Below are 21,869 nucleotides of genomic sequence, written 5' to 3'. Positions count from 1 at the left end.
CCAAAGCATAGCAATATGTGGTACAGTCCAGTTGCCAATTGGACAGTATACCCTTGGCAACTACTATTCCCAGTCTGTGAGGATCATAAGAGATGAAGAGTTGAGAAGCCCAATGAGTTCTCTTCAAATAATAAATTAAGGCCCTTTTGCAGTCCTGAGAATCAAGAGCCTTCTCTCTTTCATGTGCAAGAGGCATGGCTGGTGCATCCCATTAGGTGAACTAGGCAGTCTAGGGCGCCAACTATTAGGGGGCAGTGAAGACCAGTCATGTGGGACTGCATGCAGAGCCTATCCTGCTCCCGTTCCAGAGAAGCACAGAATTGGCTGGCTGTGAACAGTACCCATCCTACCTCGCAGCCAAGCAAAGCAAACACTTGGGCCATGAATGGCGTCTCAGTAAAAGAGGTCAGGGCCAGGACTTGGGGGGGGGGGAGGGTGCAAGGCAAAAGGTTCGCCTAAAGTGCCTTATGCCTTTGCACCAGTCCTGGCATTGTTATGCCCGTCAGTCGCTGTTGCTCACCTCTGCTCCATCTTCCATGGGTGGTTTCGCAGCCTCCGCCAGCTATCGCCTGACTACCTCCCTCTATTCCCGGGCCCCCCTGGACAGTGTGGATGCTGCCGACCACCATCTTACCCTCAGGACACCTTAGCGCAGGCACGCACTCTCAGGCCAGTCTTATGCAGGTCGGTATTTCAAGATGAAATCAAACCTGTTAAAGAACAGGGACCATCTCGCCTGTCTATGGTTGAGGCACTGGGCATGGCGAAGGTATTCTAGGTTTTTATGGTCTGTAAAAACCGTGATTTGATGTTGAGCGCATTCAAGCCAGGGACGCCACTCCTTGAATGCCATCTTTATTGCCAGTAGCTCTTTATCTCCAATGCCAAATTTCAGCCGGCATGAAGCGTCTGGAGAAAAGGAACATGGACGTAGAATCTTGGAGTCACTGGTCTGACTTAGCACAGCACCAACGCCAGCATCTGAGGCGTCAACCTCCACGATGAAGGGGCGTGCAGGATCCAGATGATGGAGACATGGCTTAGTAGAGAAAGCGTCCTTCAGCTTTTGAAATGCAGTGACTGCCTCAATAGACCAATTGGCAACATTGGCACCTTCCTTTGTCAGAGCTGTTAATGGCACAGTTAGTGAGGAGTAATTCTTTATGAAGGTTCTGTAATAATTAGTGAATCCCAGAAATCGTCTAAGAGCTTTTAGACCAGTGGGTTGAGTCCATGTCTGAATGCTCTCAAGCTTTTGAGGATCCATCTGGAACCCTTTGTTAGACATTATGTACCCTAAGAAAGGTACAGATTCCTTGTGGAATTCGCATTTGGACAGTTTTGCGTATAGACAATTCTCCCTCAGTCTCTGTAAAACCTTCTTGACATCCTCCTTGTGGGTATTCAGGTCTTGAGAGAATATCAGGATGTTGTCTAGGTATACAACGACACATTGATAGAGTAGGTCACGCAGGATTTTGCTCATCATGTTTTGGAAGACAGCTGGGACATTGCACAAGCCGAAGGGCATCACTAAGTACTCAAAGTGTCCATCCCTGGTATGAAACTCTGTCTTCCATTCGTCGCCTGAACGAATACGAATAAGGTTATATGCTCCTTTAGGATCAAGCTTGGAGAAGATCTAGGCTCCCTGTAGTCTGTCAAATAGCTCTGAGATGAGTGGTAAGGGATAGCGGTCTTTGACTGTGATCTCGTTTAGACCACGATAATCAATGCATGGACGTAAGGTTCCATCCTTCTTCCTCACAAAGAAGAAACCTGACCCAGCAGGAGACTTGGATGGCCTTATGAAACCCTTTTGAAGATTTTCTTGGATGTATTCAGACATCGCTTTATTTTCTACCACAGAGAGAGTGTAGACCCTTCCCTTGGGTGGTTCAGTATTCGGTTTCAAGTTGAGGCACAGTTGTAGGATCTGTGTAGAGGTAGTACATCAGCATCTTCTTTAGAAAATACATCTTGAAAAGATGCGTATTGAGGCAGCAGCCCAGACAACAACGGGGTCGTTGGCATGCAGGGTATAGGAGAGACTTCCTTCAGGCACTTGCCATGACAATCTGGACCCCAACGTGAAAGCTCCAGAGTAGCCCAGTTGAATTGAGGCATGTTCTTTTGCAGCCATGGTAACCCAAGTACTAGGGGGTGCATAGCCTTCTCTAGCACAAAGAAGGAAATAGTCTCTGTATGGAGAGCGCCTGTCCTTAAACTTACTGGTTCAGTAAGTAGGGTTACTTCACCCGGTAAAGGCTCTCCATGGATAGAGGATAATAGTAGCAGAGACATCATGGTAGTGGTGGGGATCCGCAGATGTTCCATTAGATGTTTTAGTATAAAGTTTCCTCCTGCCCCGGAGTCTACTAGGGCAAAAGTCTGATATTCAAGCGGTCCGCATATCAAGGAGACTGGAAGAGAGAGTGGAGGAGAGGGTGCAGTTAGACCTAAGAAGAGTCCTCCCACAGGACTTAGGTCTGCTAGTTTCCCGGACAGATTGGGCATGTTTGTACAGCATGGCCAGCTTGTCCACAATACATGCAGAGGCCCAATCTTTTTCGTTTTCTTCTCTCTTTAGAAGTCAAGTGACTGTGGCCTAGTTGCATTGGTTCTTCCTCGCCAGCAACAGGATTAGACTGAGTAGGCTTAGATATGGTCTTGACTCAGATTTCTCCCTGGCTAGGTCTCCTGGAACTCTTGACCTCTTGAACCTTATCCCGAAGTTGGTGATCAATCCTTGTGGCCAACTTCATCAAGTCCTCCAAGGTCTCAGGCATTTCTCGAGCTGCCAGTTCATCTTTTAGCCGGGAGTTCAGGCCTTCAAAGAAGAGTGTCTTCAAGCATCTCGAGTCCCAATTTAACTCTGAAGCCAAAGTCTTGAATTCTATGGCGAAGTCTGGTAAAGGTTTATTACCTTGCTTCAGATGAACCAATGTAGATCATGTTGTAGTGTACCGGGCAGGGTCATCAAATATCAATTTGAACAGTTCCAAAAACCCGGTAAGATCCTTCAGAATGGGGTCATCGCACTCCCACAGTGGAGGAGCCCAAGCCAGTGCTCTTCCATCCAGATAAGACAGGATATATGTGGCTTGGCATACGCTGTAGGAAAATGGTTAGGTTGCAGGGCAAAATGCATGCAGCATTGGTTGATGAATCCTCTACATCTCCAAGCTTCCCCTGAGAAGCGTGTAGGAGCGAAGAGGGGTACAACAGTCTTAACCGTCACTTCTGGTGGTGTTTCGTCTTTACCTGGGGTAGTAGAAGCATTCATTTGTGAATGCAGTAGATTAAAGGCCACAGTCAAGCTATTCAGCGAGTTCTGTTGTTCAGAGATTTGCTGGGCCACGCCTGGAATGGTCTGCAATGGGGTGAGCTGAGCCGAATCCATGGAGTTAGCAATCTGTTATGGTTTTGAGGTGTTTGGTGGATTCTTAGGTGCTGCAGTGATGGCCACACCCATGGGGAGGAGCCCCACGGGGAACTGCAGTACCGGGCTAGACTCAGATGCACAAATACAGAGAGAGTTTTTATTGTACAGCTTGTAGAGTTCACAAGAGGTGGCAATAGTGAGTAGATTCCTGCAGCAGCAGTCTTGGGTCCTCGGCTGAGGAGACCCATCCCACAATGGTGGTATAGGGAGCTCCGATGCAGGTTTCCAATGAGGAGCTGTAGGTGAGGCAGACTGGTAGATGTTAGATTACTCACATTCTTGTAGCTTTAATGGTGGAGTTCCCAGCAGGTAGAAGTAATAGTAGCAGGCACAATGATAGACAACTCAGGCCCTCAAGGAGCTAGTACCTGGATACTGGTTAGGCATCTGGAAAGAAGCATAGGTCCCCCGAGGAGAATACACCACAGCCGGTCCAGGGGTCGAGAGCCAGGGAGAGCACTGCAGCCGGTCCAGGGGTCGAAAGCCAGAGAATACACCGAAGCCAGTCAGGAATCAGGAGCCAGAAGCAAACACCGCAGCCAGTCAGGAGTCAAACACCGAAGGTCAGGAACAGGAACCAAATACAGGAACAAGCCAGGAGCCGAGAGGAAGTCAAGGCAAGGTTTGAGGTGCAGGCCTTGCCTTTAAATAGTTCCCGCCCTCTGACACTCAGAGTGAAGAGCCAATCCCAGAGCAGGAGGAACCCCTGCACGAATCCTGTGCAGCCGCGAAAACCCCGGGGAAGGGGCGGAGCCAAGACCCGGGAGGAAGATGACGCCGCGGCCATGTTGCGCGGCGCACACCTGCGGACCCGAGACCCCCGAGACCGGAACCAACCTCAGAAACGCGGTGGTCTGCCGCGCCGGTAAGGGACGGGCCCCGGTCACGGCTTGCCGCTACAGCAGGACATAACAGGAACTTAGCCTTAAACAACACGTAAAGTGAAGTATCAGTGAAGTATCAGGCACCAAATGTGCCTGATACTTCACTTTCCATGCATATCCAGCATGGTTCTCTCCTGCATCGGCATGGGAGAAAGACTGATACATCACGCATTTCCAGCATAGCTCTCTGCTTCAAGGGCAGGGGGAAAAAAAAAAAAAAAAAAAAACAAAAAACTGATGCTTCACGCATATCCTGCATAGCTTCAACGACAGGGGTGAAGAAAAAAAAAAAAAGGATTCGCAATCACAAAGCGAGGAGTAGCTGGCTTGTTACGGCGGTTACTACCCCAACCAAATGTGCCTGATACTTCACTTTCAATGCATATCCAGCATGGCTCTCTGCTTCTACAGCAGGGGAGAAGAAAAAAAAAAAAAAAACAAAAAAAAAAAAAACCAACAAGAGCTGTACAACATAGTCTAGGTAAAACAAATAAGCATGGGTGTAGCTTGCTTATCGCGGCGGTTACTGCCCCTACTACCCCTAACTAATCAAGCTAGATATTTCACTTGCATGCAGCTCCATCACTGCTCTCTACATTAATGGTGGGGGTGGAAGGGGAATAGAACAAGGAGCTAAGAGTAACAGATAAGAATGAGAGAAAAAATGTGTGAGGCTTGCTGGGCAGACTGGATGGGCCATTCGGTCTTCTTCTGCCGTCATTTCTATGTTTCTATGTTTCTATGTTTCTATGTATCACTGAAAGTAAAAGAAGGATTCGCTAAACATGGTTCTAAGGAAGTTAAAACCTTTATTAACACTAAATTTTCGAACCGTTCTACAAGCACTAATATTTGCAAGCACCTATTACTGCAACGCTCTGTTTTTGGGACTACCATACACAACCATGAGACCACTCCAAATCCTACAAAATTCTGCCTCAAGAATACTTTCAGGCAAAAGGAAAAGGGATCACATTACTGAAACACTAGCTGAATTACACTGGCTAACCATAGAACAAAGAGTATAATATAAAGCACTATGCACAATACATAAATTAATTCATGATGAAAAAGCGGAGTGGCTTAACACAGCACTGTGTGTACATGTGCCACATAGAAATCTGAGATTAGCTAACAAAGCACTTCTAACTGTTCCTTCTGTTAAGACAGCAAGACTTACCCAAGTAAGAGAGCCAGTACTATCACTAGCAGATCCCATTCTATGGAACACAATGCCTCTTGAGATAAGATTACAGAGAAATTTCAAACTATTCAAAGGAAGTTTAAAAACCTGGCTGTTCAAACAGGCTTTTCGTAAAGAGAACGGAGAAAAGGAAAGTATATAAAGCTGGCAGCATAACATCAGCACTCAGCACTTAGATCCTATGTGCTAATTTGTTTTCGGGTTTTTTTTAAGACACACTGTTAACCTTAGATAAAAACAAGAGTGAATTACATGTAAATAAATTATGATACATGTATTAAAAGGACAAGACATATGTCATTCATCAAATAGTCTTTATATTGGAATTTTCTGTAACCCGAACCCTGTTGGCACTTTTGTATAAAGTATTAAGCACTTTCAATTTTTTTAACATTAATATTTGTGCCTTATTGTAAACCGTTGTGATGGTATATAACTTAATGACAGTATAGAAAAGATTTTAAATAAATAAATAGCCAAGGTTGCCAACTGCCTGTAAATAATTTTTCTGCTGTTTTTAAAAGCAGCTGGCAACCCTGGTGCATGTGTATGTGTGAAGCTGTGCTTTCATGAACTTGAGTCAGTGAGGAAGCTGTGTGTATCTGTGACCAAAATTTGTCTGTGCAAATTTGTATCTTTAAAAGAATAACAAAACAATTTAAAAGGTGAGCTGAAAAGGCAGAAGGAGAAGACAAAGATGGAAATATAGATAAGACATGCAGAAATAATGGAAGAAAATGCTGCAATAAAATATGTAAAAGTAAGGGTTGACAAACAAGTTGTAAGCAATACCCTTTTACTGGATTAGATGTATTTAGTCCAGTAAAAAGGTGCCCCCTTCAAATTATTTGTGGATACTTATTTCTATATATTTAAGTGGAATAACATGGCAACTACAGTAGCCATGAGTAGAAATAAATGCCTATAAAATATTATTTGTATATTTTAGTTTTAATACTTTTGTGTTGTTGTACCTTCTCTTTATTTAATGTATTTGGATAAATTTGTTTCGTGTCACTGCCATAGATCCACAAATCAGATGCAGCCCTCAAAAAGTATACAAAATAGTAGATTAAGCCCTAGGTAAGTCGGCCATCCCTGCTAGATTTATAAACCTGTATACTGTATAAGTGCTAGTATATTGGCTAGTGCTTGAGGCGAATACTGTATTTAAGCATATACTCCTGCAGGAATTCTGTATTGTGCAGAATTTGTGCAGAATTCCCCTCCAGTGCAGAATCCTGCATTTGCCCCACAGAATTAGGAGGACATCAGTGTTACTTGATCCAGATAGTAGCACTAGTGGCAGTGGAGGCCTGCGCAGGCCAGAAGGATGAAAGCAATAGCATTGGTTTCAGCTGGAAGCGAGAAAGGAGCAGTGGTGGGCTGGCCTACATGGACCAGAAGTGTTAGGAGAGTCAGTGTTGGCTCACACGGGCCTGCAGTGTCAGCCTTGACCTGTGTGACCTGAACAAAGAAGGAAGCAGAGAGAATTTGGTGGATCCTGAACAAGAGAGGTAGACAGCAAGCTTGGGGTAGGTAGGAGAAAGCTAGGGGTCTTGCTTAAGAGGGGGTGCCAGACAGACAGAAAGCTATAGGATCTTGATCGGGTGAGGGGATAAAACTGGGGGAAGTAGAGAGAGAGAGAATTGGAGAGGGGTTAAAGGTTTGTAAGGGGCAGACCCCCTCATTTATCAAAATGCGCTAAGGTATTTTTGCATGTGTTAAGGGCTTATTGCATGCGAAAAGCGCCATTAACGCATGCAATAGCACCATATTGCCTGGTGTGATGCAAATCTGAAAAAGAAGAGTGGGCTGGGTTTACTGTTTTGTGAAACCCTATTGCATGGTTTTAACACTGATTTTAGCTACAACTTTGTCAGGAGTGTTAAGCTGTGTGGTAGTTGTGATGTTTTTTGTGGATGCTGGTTTTGGTAGTTTGAAGCTCCCACCTAGCTATATGTGAGAGAGAAAGAGAGAGAGAACCTAGCCATAATAGCCTGACCCTAGATAGGTATTTATATCTCTATGGGAAGCCCACCTAGTAACTTGAGGTGAGGTTTAGTTATTAGTGTAGGGGTTATGGACCACTTTGACATTCAATGTGAGACGTACGAACAGAACAGTGCTCTCTTTTGAACATTTGATGACCCTCGGAGTGAGGAAACTCACCCAAAGATGAGATTTGTGCAATGTTCTCTCAACCTAGCTTTATGTTACCCAGCTGGAGAGACCATCAAGCTAGGTTGAGAGAACATTGCACAAATCTTTGGGTGAGTTTCCTCACTCCGAGGGTCATCAAATGTTTAAAAGAGAGCACTGTTCTGTTCGTACTTCTCACATTAAATTTCAAAGTGGCCCCTAACCCCCTATACTAATACCTAAACCTCACCTCGAGATACTAGGTGGGCCTCCCATAGAGATATAAATACCTATCTAGGGTCAGGGCATTATAGCTAGGTGTTCTCTCTCTCTCTCTCTCTCTCTCTCTCTCTCTCTCTCTCTCTCACTCAGTAAACATGGTCCCCCCACCCCACTGGTTGTATGTAGGAAATACATTTTCTGGCACTTATCAAAAAGTGATCACAATTTGTGGTAACTTAGCTCTTCACATAGGTATTAGCACAAATTGCAATAAACTCTCTATTACCATAAAACACACCCCTTTTCCCATCACATGTGATATTTACCACATTTTGATAAATCCAGGCCAGAGAGAGAGAAATCTCAGGGTCTTGCTAGAGGAAGCAAAGATAATGCTGGGGGTTTCATTAGGAAGAGAGAGATTTGGGGAAGGGGTCTGAGCCTTGGAAGGTGGGCACAAAGTGAGCAGAGAAACTTTCTGGTAGGGTGGGAGAGAGAGAATGGGATGGGAGGGTTTGAGCCTAGGGGGCATAGAGATAAAAGTGATGGGAGAGAAGTCAACCCTGGGGGGAGGTGGAGGTAGTAAGTGACCTGAGGGTTGATCTGAGAGAAAAGAGAAACCAAGCACAGGGAAGGGATTCAAGCCATAAGGGAGAGAGAGAGCTGGGGAGGAGGAGAGCAATCTGGAGGAGCCAGGCCTCATGATCGGAAAATTCTGTACAAAAAGTAAAAAATGTATTCATTTATTTGTTCTTATTTTCTGCAATTTCCAACATCATTGTTCAATGCAGATAACAAATTCTGCATCTTTAAGTAATAACTTTTTTCTGAATTACATTCTAAATTATTATTCAAAGACAGTGATTATATTGTTTTATTTGAACAAAAAAGTCTGCAGAATTTTAAAATATCATGGTAGATTTTCAAAGCCTACGCATGTAGGGGGGGTTACGCGCGCCTGACCTATTTTCAAAAGGCCCGTGGCATGCGTAAAGCCCCGGGACGTGCGTATGTCCCGGGGCTCGAAAAGGGGGTGGGGCGGGGCATGGGCGGTCCAGGGGCAGGGCGGAGCGCGCATGTTATAAAATTGGGCATAAATTTGTGCACGCCAGGTTGCGTGCACAAATCTATGCCCGCGCATAGCTATTAAAATCAGGCCCATTGTGCACAGCATTTGTAATTTTTTTTGCAGAGAATTCCCCCAGGAGTAAGCACAGCAAGAATAACTAGACCTAAGTCAGGTTAGGATAAAACAGACCACCACAAAGCCCTGTTCTTGAAAGTTGGTCAACTGATTACATCATGAAGACAGCCAGTTTCCTCTTGAAGAAATTATGCTCAGCAACAGTGTTTTTACTTCAAGGACATCTAGCAAGAAACTATAACGTATGGAGATCTATCCACCATTGGCAGAAACTCCTAATTAGCATGGAAATAACAAGCTGACCGTCCAACATGATTAGCCCAAGGCCAAAGTATGTCTCAGGCAAAGATGGGCAGCCCCCATAGTCTGAAGGACAGCCAGCTACTAGAACAAAGGATTTCTTCTGATAATAATTGCAAAAATAATTGCAAAAGGAAAAACTCATGATCAGCGCCTTCAGAGACCATAAACAGAATTCTGTCTGTCTGTGTTGCAAGGATTATAAAGAAACGAACAAAGCTGGAAATAAAAAAAAAAAACAAAAACAAGCAATAACAAAGAAAAGCAGCAGCACTCATCAGAAGGAGAAGCAGAGTTCCTCTGCAGATCAGTTTGAGTTTCCTGAACCAGACATTCTTTTCTTCCTGCTTCAGGCAGGGCAGTTTAAGGACCAGCCTGCTTGTGAGACAAGGTTCCTTATTTTTTTGCACGTCAGGCACACAGAGACGTGTGTATGTGGGTAATAGGGCTGGGCCTTAGGTTTCACATATTATTCTGTATGTAAGATATAGCAATAAAGATTTATTGTTATTATCCTGTGTTTCATTATTCCAGTCCCAGGCTTCTGTAACAACTGTAAGGAAAGATCAAAGAAACCTTGCTTTCTTCTATCCTGATTTCTCATCTTCCCTCCTTGGATACAACAGTGTGATTTCTGTTTTAGTGCACTTAAATGCATGAAAATAAAGGTTAACAAACAATAATAATTATAATATATAATAATTATAATATATGGTGGTAACCATTCTATTGGACTAAATACATTCCTTGAACTAGCTTTCTGGAATTAACACTCTCTTCCTCAAATCCAAACAGAATGAGCAGGTGATGACATTGCCTGCAAATACAAATGAATCATAAAATACTTTACAATATTAGTTTGATGGGGAAGGAGCAAGGGCTTGGGATTATTTAGAGTAATAAGATGGCAAAAGAGAGGCAGTAGAATTATTTCTGATAGTGAGTTAAACAATACATTTCTCTGTTAAGTCTTTTTGTGTCAGTTCCAAAGTGTTTGATCAATTTCATTTTATTGCCATCCTCCTATCTAAAAACGTCTTGGGGCTGGTGTAGTAAGCTGTGCTGAAACTGTTGCGGGTTTGTGTATGCATGTACGTACGTTTTTCCACGCAAAGCCCTATATGGGTAAGTAATAAGGGTTTTGTGTGCGGAAAATATGTACGTATAAACCTGCTTACAGACCCGTGGCTTTTTCTGCGCAAATGCATGCTAATAGCTTGCAAAGGAGGTGATTATCTATTCACGTGCAATGCAGGGAGCTGCAGTAGCAGGGAGAAATGCTAGTGTGTTTTTTTAAATGCAGGAATTTTAGCACCACAGTCAGAGCATGAGTTAAGTGACAGCACTGACTTGGAAGGTCATTTTATTCCATTGCTTGCATCAGTGTAATGTGATTGTATGTCTGTGCAGTTCTGGTGTGATTAAGGAGATCTTGAATTGCGTCCAGTTGTTCCTGATGCTGTGGTATATCCTGTGGGTTCACCAAAGGATTACGACAGTAGAAATTGTGGCAGGTGTCAGAGGTTGTGGCAGGAGAGAGAGGATCAGGATGGAACAGGCAGAAAGGAGGGATTAAGAGGAGCAGGTTGACCCGGCTGAAACAGGCCACACAAGGGCTCGGAAGCAGTGGATATTTCACCTCAGGACCACTCTGCTGGGGATGCCAGTCAGATGTACTGCAGACCTAAAGACTGAGCTCCATGGTTATCATGGGTCTATACAACGAGATCAGAGAGGACATCGATCGTGCACATGCCATCCCACGCCTGGTGAAGCTGCTCGGAACCCTTCATTTTCTGGCCACCAGTTAATTCCAGAACACAATGGCTGTGGTGGCTGGCATGGAGCAATCAATGTTCTCCCATCACTTCAGTCAGGTACTGAGGGCCATGCTGAAAAGGATCAGGCAGCTTACCAACAGCAGCTTCGGGAGTGACAAGAGATGAAGAGAGCTTTCTATGATATAGCTGGTATGCCAAATATGATGAGCGCTATTGATTGCATCCATGTGACTCTCACCCCTCCTCATGGCAGAGAGATGGCATACTGGAATCTGAAACATTACCACTCAACATTCAAGTGGTGTGCAATGTACAAATGAAGATAATCAATGTTGTGGCAAAATTCCCTGGAAGCAGTCATACTTGTTCATCTTGGCTGTCAGCATTGGCACAGAACGGAAATATGGTGAAGGCTGGTTGCTAATGATATGTGTGCCTGGAGTCTGTGATTGACCCAGAATCCTCTGCTGCCTAGGCCTGTTTGCAGTTCTGACCATATGAACCCTAAATGCCCTATTGAGCCTGATTTGGAAAAAGTCCAAGAGACATCTGGACAGCAGCTGGACTGTCTAAAACTTGTGATGGATGATCATAGGGTCACAATAAGCATAAGGCAAAGGTCAGAATCTCAGGCTAGAATTTCAACTACCATGGCAGATACGCTTTGACCATCTCCACTTACAGCAGCGATGAACAAAGAAGTTTATTAAAACCTGCATAAAAGAGAAAAAAAATAAGCCGAGCAATTGCCACAAAAACCTTATGACTCTAGGAGCCACAGAAGGGATAAGACTGCTTGATTCCATGCTGGAGGGCTATATTGTGGAGCAAACAACATGCTACTACGATATTGGCAATCTTTTCAGGTGAATATTGCAGTCCCTCCTGAGCGGTCCAGGCAGCAGAACCTACTGTTCAGCACTTCCAGTGTGCAGTTTATCACCCCCACCCTGGTTTTAACATGTATCTCTTGATACCTCCTTTCTGCTGCAGTTCGAAACACTACAATAGTGTCAGCAGCCATGACCTGCATCCATACCCAGTGGCACCTGTAAAACAAAAAAAAAAAAATACAATTAGATAATTTCAAAAGCAAAATATGATTTAATTTCCTGAAAGTTCCCTGCCATCTGTACCCATCTCTGTGAGCTGACTTCTGAAACATATCATAGTGCACACTGGCAACCCATGACCTGATTAAACCCTTACTATTCTGCCTTAGATGCTCACCACTACATGCTGACATGTGTAACATATTAGATATGATCGCACCCATGTAGCTGACAGCATGTACAATGATGCCTTAACTATACCTGACTGCATTAGTACATTCTTTCTGACACATATATTTACAATATTTAGTAAATTAAGTTTTGTTTTTTGCAATATTTGTTTCTGCATGTTCTATGACATAATATACCTCTCATGCCCACCATGCACAGAATAGTAGCACAAACACCTTCCACTGCCAGACACATTGTAAATTAACACAAAACCCCGCAAAAAAAGACACTCAAAATCTATACAGCAAAACTATCATAACATAACAGTAGTAACACCAAGGACACAAACAACAATAATCCGACCTGTGAAAACGCACAGGTAAATATTACACTGGGTCCTAAAATACCAATACCCACCTACTGAGGAAATAAAACAAACCCAATTGCTTTAAATCCCTACATAGAAACTACATGCTAGCAGAATTTCTTATCATGGTAACATGCACAGAGCAGAGACAGACCCTCACCAAATACAGAATAAAAGATCACAAATTAGACAAGAACTGAAATGGAAACCCCAAAAGGCTAGATTATGTGTGTAACAATGGAAAAATAGAACCACCGCTCCTCATAAAACAAATAAAATCAAGACACATAAAGCATCAATTATAATAGTAAAACCATACTAATAAAAGAATATTTTAAAACTATTGATAATTAGAATAATTTATATTAATTAAAATCATATACATTTAAAAAAAATTTCCCAAGCACCAATAAAATATTTCAAAACAGAACATATATCAAATAACACCCAATAATTAAAACTAATAAGGATTTTAAAAAGCTCCTGCTGTCCATACCTGTGAACTCTTGATTTCCAGTCTCCCTGAGATTGCCAAGGCTATAGGAGGTTAGAGGAGCACACAAACTTTATCCTCTTTCTCTCACACATACATTGTCACATACACACACATACATGCTCTTATACCCATCATAACCTCTGTCTCTCTCACAGACACAGACACACGCTCAGGCTCTAAGAACCTCTCTCTCCCCTCCATCCCCCCCACCCCCACAAGCCCTTACTCCACTGGATTCTCTCATATACACACACACACACACACACATGTTCTCACTCTCACTGGTTCCCTCGCATACACACAAACCCCCCCCCCCCCCCCCCCCCGGCAAGCTCCCAGTCATTCTCACAAGCAAACACTGTTGCTATGCAAACATTTTCTCTTCTGTTGGCAAACCACAGAGGCTGAAGGGCCTGCATCAGCACTCCTCACTGAAAGGCCTACCTTAACACTGTTCGCTGAGTTTGCATAAACATTCTCAGCATTTTGCCTATCTCGTTCTGAACAGACACAAAGTCTGCATTTCTTAAGCTCAGCATAAACAACCTTTTACCTTTTACACAGATCGCTTGACATAGAAACCGGCACAGCATGAGAGATTGTAGCCATAGCTACGTAGGCATGCACGCAGGCAACATGTTGTATTAGCACGTAGGATGTATTAGCCAATCATATACTGTATAGTAGTTGCTGTGGAATTCTGTAACTCGATATAATAAAAACAACATCCTCAGTCTGGGATCATCAGAGAATCATCAGAGGATGCTTGCTTCCCTAAGACTCCTGTCTGGCTTGACTCTTCTTTCCCTGCGCCGCTACAAACACAGATCCCAGGCAGGTTCACACATTCACACACACACACACACACACACACACACACACACACACACACTCTGACCCCCAGGCAGGCTCCCATTCATTCTCACACTGCTCCCTCCCCATGCTGAACTCGTACATTGCAAGATCGGCATAGAGAAAGTGCTACTCTTACACATTCCCAAAAATAACATATGCCAATCACTAAAAATTATTATTATTATTTTTTTACCTTTTCTGTATGATTTTAGTTTTCTAATCAGTTGGTCACAGGATTTTTTTTCCACCTTCCCTTTCATGTTTTTTTGCCAATTCTTTTTACAGGTCTTTTCTCTCCATCTGTCTTCTTCCCTCAAGCACACACTCAGGCTCTCATTCTCACATGCTGTCTCTCTCACACATTCACACACATACAAAGGCTCTCACACTCATATGCTGTCTCATGCATACACAGCTCACTTTCACATGCTCTCTCTCATACATTCATTTGTACACAGTCTTACTCTCGCATACACAGGCTCTCTCACTCCCACATGCTGTCTTGCTCAAGCACAGGCTCTCACTGTCACATGCTGTCTCTCTCACACATACAGAAGCTTTCACATGCTGGCTCTCCAAACATTCAGGCTCTCACTCCCATACACAGTCTATTAACTCACTCTCACATACGCACAATCTCTCAACTCACTCTCATACACAGACACATACACACACAATCTCTCAATTCATTCTCATACACACAATCTCTCAACTCACTCTCATACACACACACACACTCTAAAGGACCTCAGCCTCTCTCACGTCTCTGAGCATCTTCTGGATGCTCAGAGACGTGAGAGACATGGAAATCCCATTCAAACTCCACTCCTCCAACAGACCAACTAGAGATATTCACAAAGGCACTCTGAAATTTCCCCCTACTAAAGCCACTCGCCTCTCTGCGACCAAAGACAGAGCTTTTTCGATAGCAGGCCCATCTATCTGGAATAACATTCCATCAAACCTCAGATTGGAACCCTGCCTTTTAACTTTCAGAAAAAAACTCAAGACGTGGCTCTTTCACCAAGCCTTTTCTGATACACCAGACAATCACTAGTTGCCCTGCACTCTTACCCGGACTTTGGCTATTAGCTTCACGAAAAATGGACTCGGGCATTTCCAGGTTAAAGCACCTTTAAGCTTTTAACCAGTATTCACTATTGTATCACTTTATAATTATTACCGCCTTTACCTTCTTTCCAGCTTTTGTTTTAAGCTTCCAAGTTCTCTATTCCTTGTTGATTGTAACTTTGACTTATTCTTATCTTTTGTTATTTATAGTTTACCTAAATTGTTACTTCAGTTATACCCTTGTTAAATGTAAACCGATCCGATATGGTTATTTACTATGAAGGTCGGTATAAAAAACTGTTAAATAAAATAAATAAATAAATAAGTTGCCGCGGGATGGGCTCTGCGGCAGCCCTGATCTTCTCAGGCCGCCACGACGTGGGATCTACGGCAGCTCTGCTGCTGGGCCTCCTCTTCTCAGGCCTCTGTAATGTGTATAGATTTTGAGTACCTTTTTTGTGTTTGGCACTGGAAGGTGTTTGTGCTGCTATTCAGTGCACGGTGGGCGAGAAAGGTATATTATGTTATAGAACACGCAGAAACAAATATTGCAAAAACAAAACTTAATTTACTAAATGTTGTAAATATATGGATAATAAATCAGCAAAGTAATATTAACATTGAATACAATATCACAGTAAGCTGTACATAAATCAATACAAATAAATAGGAGGCAGACAAAAATAAAGATAGAACATTAATCAAAGAATAATAAAGAACAAAAGAACACCTCCATTATATGCCCTCCTCTATATAAGCCAGTGTTCATAGGAAATCTGGAGGACTTTATGAGCCCCGGGATTCTGAAGAAGACACCTCTGGTCTGTTCAGCTCATCCAACTTAAAATAAGCAAATGCTATGTCTTATAAATCCCTCTGCAAGTTAGATGTTTCAAAGGCATTTCAGTACCACTCCTTTGATCTCCCATTTGGTAAAAGACATCAATTGTCATTATCAGCTCATTGGTATTTGTGTTAGTCTTTAGCATTTGATCTTGCCAGGTGATAAAGAAATAACTAATACATAGCCTTTGATGTTCCCAGGGACCTTTGATGTTTATTTATTTATTTATTTATTTTATTTTGCGTTTTTTATATACCGAGGTATAGCAGAGTTGCCTTCACTCCGGTTTACATTATAACAAACCAGTTACATTTAAATTTGACAGATTACATTAATCAGACTGAGAAACAGACATAAAAATTAGTCTAACAAACAGCAGGATATATTACAAGTAAGGTATACTGAAAAAACAGGGTTCATAGATAATAGGATATATCTGTAGTTAGAGGGCGGGATAAATTGTCCTATCGGTAGACTGATAGTTATGAGATCAAAAGTCCGAGCTGTCAGTAAGAGATTGGCTTAGTAGCCAAGATTTTAGTTCTTTTTTAAAAGATTTATTTAAAATGATGTTCCTTGGGGCCATCCCTGCTCTTTATCAGCACATTGTTGCCAGGAAGTCTCAGGAATGAGGGAACAAATGGTGATAGTGTCATACCTTTGTACAATCTTTGTACTTAAATTATATGCAATATATTTATTTATACTTATCAATCATCAGAGTCTGATCAATAGCTGTCTATTTGCGGATATCTAATTAGCTTGCCTAAAATTATCCTTACTCATATTCCTGTGAGGTGACACCAGAATTTGAAAATATCTTTTTGTATGATGAGCTGTAAGGGAAACATCCAAGTTCCATTGTTGGGTGAATTTCTATGGATGCACAGTGTGTTACAGTACTGGAGGTACGGATTTATATTGACATTGTTTTCCTTCTTGTATACATTCCAGACTTCACTCTAATAGTCATATAGAAGTAGTTGAATGAAGCTATAAAATACTTTTAATAGTAGTTTTACTAGAAGTGTGAAACTAGCCAGCTTTTTAAAATTATGCAGAATACCCTTTGGACTTTCTTATTATTTTATAGCCAGTTTTAAAGCAGGGGGCCATGCTATGGAGGTGGGTGTAATGAGGAAATGTCATTTTGACTCCTCTCCCCCCAAACTCTTCTGATTTTCTGTGGCCTTAAGCATTAGTACAAGAAGGATTGGGGGGGGGGGGCGCTGGAGAGACACACAAATGCATTGGCTCCCAGGCACCAGAGACCCTTGGTATGCCACTGCTCATGTGTTACGAGCGAGTCCTTCAGCTGGTGTAGAGAGTGTGGAGGCGCAGTCGCTAGCTCATGGGAGAGCATGAGCCTTTGAACCATGGCACGATGCAGGGAGGAGCCCCAAGGCACACCGTGAGAGGTGAGAGCATGCAAGCATGGGCGGAGCAGGAACAAAGCAGGACTGGAACTAAGGCAACTAAGGAGCAGGAACAAGGCAGGGTCAGCCCTCCGCTGGACCTACACGCACCAGTGTGACCCAGCAGCACAATGTTGGTCACAAGAGTAGCCCTCCGGCCACTCAGTAACCCTTCCAGACCCGCCGCTTGGGAACAACGAGTGTGTGAGGCCAGGCGGAGGCTGAGGGCAGGAACAAGACAGGAACTTGGAAGACTCAGATGAAGACTTGGAAGACTCAGACAAGGATTCAGGTTATTCGAAAGACTCAGACGAAGACTCAGATTACTCAGACGAAGACTCAGGTTACTCAGAAGACTCAGACAAGGATTCAGGTTACTCAGAAGACTCGGACAAGGATTCAGGTTACTCAGAAAACTCGGACAAGGATTCGGGTTACTCAGAAGACTCGGACAAGGATTCAAGAAACTTGAAGGTCTCAGGCAAGGATTCAGGACTCAGCCGAAAGTACAGGGTAAGAACTGCATCGCAGCGTGCCCTACACAGCCGCCCATGGCTGGTCGCGGACCATGCTGAATGCGAAGCAGACTCCAGGCGAGGAAGTGGAACTTGAGACTGGAACATGTCGAAGATTCAGTAGAGGCCTGCACTGGGGCATGCCCTACACAGCCGCCTGTGGCTGGTCGCGGACCACGCTAAAGTGGAGCAGGTTCTGGCAGAGTCTTGGGCATGGACGGAAGCAGGCACAAAGAACTCCGAAGACCTGGACAGGATTCGAGACTCAGGATTCAAGACTCAGGATTCTCAGAAGCAAGGCATTAAAAACAGGAGTCTCTCGGAGGCTTCCGCTGCAAACGAGAAGATGGGCCTTGTGCCATTAGCACCCTACACAACCCCCATGGGCTGGTCACAGACCACGATGGTGGCATGCAAGAAAAGGTGGACACAAGGAACCTGGGAACTGGATGCAGAGGCGAAGATGCAGACATCAGGACCAGGACATCAGGAACCAGAACCTCTGGACATGAAACATCAGGACATCTGGTGCATCAGGACATCTGGAACATCAGGACATGGAACAGGTGACGAAGGAGCTCTGGCAAAGGACAAGTCTAGGAACATCAGGGCGAGGAGACCAGGAACACCAAGAACACCGAACGAAGAGCCATCTAGACAAGTAAAGACCACGGAGGACCTTGACTGGTGAGGAAGAACATGAACAACCATGGATTCCAATATGAAGGCCCCGAGGAACAGGAATTGAGCGCTTAAATAGGGCTGAAGCAGGAAGTTGACTGAGGCTGGCTTCCGGTGGGGCCACAGGCTTTTCCCGCCGCTGGCCCTGTAAATGTGGAGAGTAGGTGCGGCCGCGCACCTAGAGGGCCTGGGAGCAAGTCCAAGGACAGTGGCATCCCTGCCACGAAGACGAAGGAGCAGGCAGAGGCGTCAGGGGTGGCCTCTGAGCTGCAGAATGGCATCAGCAGCAGTGGCTCCCTGCCGCTGAAGCAACGGCAAGAGCAGATAGGCGTCCAATGGCGGCACAGGCCGCGAAGAGGATCCCTGGTGGCGGCCTCTGGGCTGCAAAGGTGGAGGCTTCCTGGGGCGGCAACAGGCCACGAAAAGATGTACCTGCGGCAGCTCCAGGGCTGCAGAGATAGAGGCAGTGGTGGCTTCCTGCCGCTTGAAGGAGGGATCCCGATAGCAGCTAGGCCGCGAAGCAGCGATCCTGGGCGGTAGCAGCTAGTGGTGAGTAGAGACCTGCTCACGGGATGGGATCCGCGAGCAGGATCGTAATTGCATAGGCCTCTATGTTGGCCATCAGCACCCACTATGGCCCTGCACCCGTGGGCATTGCCCATCCCATCCCTCCTTTGGTAAGCCATTGCATTCTCAGAGCAGTCACGAACTCCCACTCCACTCTTTCTTGCCTAGAGGATGAAAACACAGACAGACAGCAATATAATAACAAAGCAATGCACTTCCAAGCTCCAATCACTGACAACAGACAAGAGAAAAGGGAAATATCAATGATGAAACAGCACAAAAAACACAGCACTCAGCAATTGCAACATTAAGCTCCTAACCTGCCATTAGTCTCTGGACACCTCCTACTCCCACAAACTTCCACTTAGATGTTTTTATCTGAAGTGTGCTTTCTTTCGGCCTCCTCTTTTCTTTCCGGTCCCACCCCTTGTCCCTGTTTTATGTATTTTCCACCTTTGGTTCGTATGTGAACCGGTATGATGTACCCACTAATGCCGGTATAAAAATTTTTTAAAATAAATAAATACCTATGCATACATTAATTTGTTAGTTTGATACAACAAACCAACTTCCAAAACCTTAATTAAGCTTTAATTTCCAACTGCTTAAGCATCTTAAACCGGTTCCCCCACCCCACCCCACAAACACATATCTCCCTTCCTCAGGGTAAGATCATGACCTGGTAGTAGGAAGCTGATTGTAGACACTGAGCTTAATCTGAAAAAGCACATCACTACTAAGTTAAAGGACGGATACTTTAGTTATTAACCCTGAGAAGATTGAAACCACTATTAGAACCACATGACTTTAGATCTGTGCTTCAAACTTTACTTTTCGCCAATATTGACTATTGTAATGCTCTGTTACTAGGCATACTACAGACTACCATTAGACCTTTACAAGTATTCCAAAATGCTGTGGCCTGGATCCTGTCTGGTAAAAAGAAATGTGATCACATTACACCTACATTAATTTCTTTACACTGGCTTCCAATTAACTCTCAAATTCATAATAAAGCAGCATGCATAGTACATAATATTATCTATGGAGAGAAAACTGAATGGCTGAATGCAGCATTACGGCTGCATATCCCGCAAAGAGATTTGAGATCGGCCAATAAAGGACTCCTGTCAATTCCTACAAGTAAGAGACAGAGCCCTATCAATAGCAGGATCAAAACTGTGGAATACGTTACCATCTCAATCACGTTGCAACAGGATAAAAAGAAGTTCAAAGCTGATCTTAAGACATGGATGTTCAATGCGGCTTACACTGAAAATGAGAAATAGGCATGCATGCTAATTTAACATCTACAGCACTTTATTTTTAGGTAGTTATTTCTTTTGAAATGATAAATCTGTTCTTAGTACTTTTAATTATTTAACACATTTTAAAATATTTTAGTTTCAACAATTTCTATTTTAACAGCTATTGTGTTTTTCGTAATTTCTGATCTTTTAATTATTTTAGCTATTAATCTCCTTTTATGATAAGATTGTAATTTCATTGCTTTTATCTATTTTATTGAAATGTTAACTGCTGTGAAGGCTTTGCAGAGACAACAGTATATAAATGACAATAAACCTTAAACCTTTATCCTAGGGGAAGAGAGAACAAGAAAACAAAAGACTGAAAGACTCCCCCCTGAAGTGAGGCATTCAGGCTCTGATGGAAAAATATTACCTTTTCCGACAATGTGTCTCCAAAAGCAACTCTGATCTGATCATATCTAAGTGGCAGTTTCTGTAATGGGCCTTCAGACAATGAAGTCTGCATTGCTGATCATTGACCTCTGAGAAATAAGAAGGTGGGGAAGGATCAATGAGGAGATTTTACAATGAGCAAACCTCTACCTCTGGTTGTCTGCCCTAAATACTATGTGCACATATTGTTCTCTGGTAATGGACGCAAAGTAGTCTTTTTGAGCTACTTCCTCCCCTGCAGCCATTTTCTGACATTCAAATGCCAAATCATTCATTTTTAATAAATGGGGCTTCATGTCAACTATTACCTAAGCTCTTGGAAATGAATGATATGCAGCAAGATAACTTTATGGCATGTTGGGCCAGGAATGAAGTAGAATGGGAATGTTAACCACTACCCAGATGGCCAAAATTCTAGTAAAGATGGCCTTATTAATGGCAATACACAGGGCTAGCAAAAAAAAAAAAACACAGGCAATGGCAATACCCAGGTAAACGGCGATTTTGGTGAACCAACATAAGAACATAAGAAAATGCCATACTGGGTCAGACCAAGGGTCCATCAAGCCCAGCATCCTGTTTCCAACAGTGGCCAATCCAGGCCATAAGAACCTGGCAAGTACCCAAAAACTAAGTCTATTCCATGTTACAATTGCTAATGGCAGTGGCTATTCTCTAAGTGAACTTAATAGCAGGTAATGGACTTCTCCTCCAAGAACTTATCCAATCCTTTTTTAAACACAGCTACACTAACTGCACTAACCACATCCTCTGGCAACACATTCCAGAGTTTAATTGTGCGTTGAGTAAAAAAGAACTTTCTCCGATTAGTTTTAAATGTGCCCCATGCTAACTTCATGGAGAGCCCCCTAGTCTTTCTATTATTCGAAAGAGTAAATAACCGATTCACATCTACCCGTTCTAGACCTCTCATGATTTTAAACATCTCTATCATATCCCCCCTCAGCCGTCTCTTCTCCAAGCTGAAAAGTCCTAACCTCTTTAGTTAA

The 21,869-nt window shown here is 43.4% G+C and overlaps 1 long non-coding RNA gene across 2 annotated transcripts in view; it reads right to left on the bottom strand.

Moving 5' to 3' along the window:
• LOC115090646 overlaps positions 1-21,220 on the bottom strand; it is a 57,957-nt gene extending 36,737 nt beyond the window's left edge. Inside the window, exons 1-3 of one of the 2 annotated variants that reach the window (XR_003856440.1) lie at positions 20,840-21,220; positions 20,352-20,428; positions 12,100-12,171 (exon numbers count right to left, since the gene is read on the bottom strand). This is a non-coding gene — a long non-coding RNA (uncharacterized LOC115090646). Of the gene's footprint in view, positions 1-11,775; positions 12,172-20,351; positions 20,429-20,839 lie in introns of those variants that run through there. The other variant, XR_003856439.1, reaches the window with a different exon arrangement.
• Positions 21,221-21,869: the final 649 nt, after the last annotated feature.

Source organism: Rhinatrema bivittatum, chromosome 4, assembly GCF_901001135.1.
Source record: "Rhinatrema bivittatum chromosome 4, aRhiBiv1.1, whole genome shotgun sequence".
NCBI lineage: Eukaryota > Metazoa > Chordata > Amphibia > Gymnophiona > Rhinatrematidae > Rhinatrema > Rhinatrema bivittatum.
Note: the sequence above shows the minus strand (reverse complement) of the source record. Positions and strands in the feature narration are given on the sequence as shown.